Below are 1,194 nucleotides of genomic sequence, written 5' to 3' on the forward strand. Positions count from 1 at the left end.
TAGTTCAATTAGTAGGTTGAGTTGTTTTTCATCCACTTAATTTAGTGTTGCATTTTAATGGCTTTAATTGTGTTTGGATATTTATCTATTGCAGTGTTCAATTTACTTTTTCCGTTCACTATGTTATCTATTTTGTTTGGTTTCTTTACCTTCTTGCATTTCCATTTTCCTCACTTGGTTTAGAGATAGTTTGGTCTAAATGTAGAATCGTTCGGTCATCTCTAGGACCGTTCGGTCTTCATGCTTTGTCCATTTATTTTAAAGTTTTCAAGTATGTTTGGTTGCTTTTAATTTTCAGTTTTAATTTAATTTAATTTTCCTTGTAAAAACCTTTCACAACCCCCTCCACTTCGTGTTAGACCTAAGACTCGAACCACATTTGGTCCTTGAGAGACGACCTAGGGGTCATTCTCTAGCTATACTGCATTTCTCATATGCAATCAAATTTGTATGGGCTGCGACACCCATAAAAGATAAAGAAGAGAATCTAAGTAATCTTCATATTGTTGACAGCCATCCATTTAAAATAACAATAAATTTGGATGATGACCCTCTAACTGATGATATACAAGCAATTCGGGAAGATCACAATGAGAAAATATACATATGACCAATCCATATGATTATGTATGAATTTTATGTTTGTGTAAATGTTTATGGATTTTGTTAAATAATATATGTTATTTTATAAGTGTTTTATTAATCTTTCATCTTATTTATATTGACAGATATATGGCTGAGCCACCTCATTCGTCAGGGGCTGAAGTCCCTACCACTTCTAGATGGATGAGAGGAGCAACGAGGTTACAACAACTTATACTTAGAAGAAATGCGGGTGAGAGGACACCTGTCATTATTGACGTGGTCACTGGAGTTGCATCTGGCCCAAATGCAGATGTATTTAGGTCTTACCTTGGAGTACTAGCACGTGATCGTATCTCTATACTTACTCCCTCCTTTGATCATGTATCTGAGGCTGATCGGAATCTCATCTGGCAAGATCTATTGGTAAGTTAAACAATATTGCTCCAAATTCTACATTCATTATATTGATAAATCTGTATTGATATAAGGTTATTACTTTCTTTGTTGCAGATGACATTTGATATGCCAAATGTCGAGAGCTTAAGGAGTAGCTGTTTATCTACAATTGAGAAAAATTTCGGGATATATATATATATATATATATATATA

Source organism: Vigna radiata, chromosome 10 (assembly GCF_000741045.1).
Source record: "Vigna radiata var. radiata cultivar VC1973A chromosome 10, Vradiata_ver6, whole genome shotgun sequence".
In the NCBI taxonomy this organism is placed as follows: Eukaryota; Viridiplantae; Streptophyta; class Magnoliopsida; order Fabales; family Fabaceae; genus Vigna; species Vigna radiata.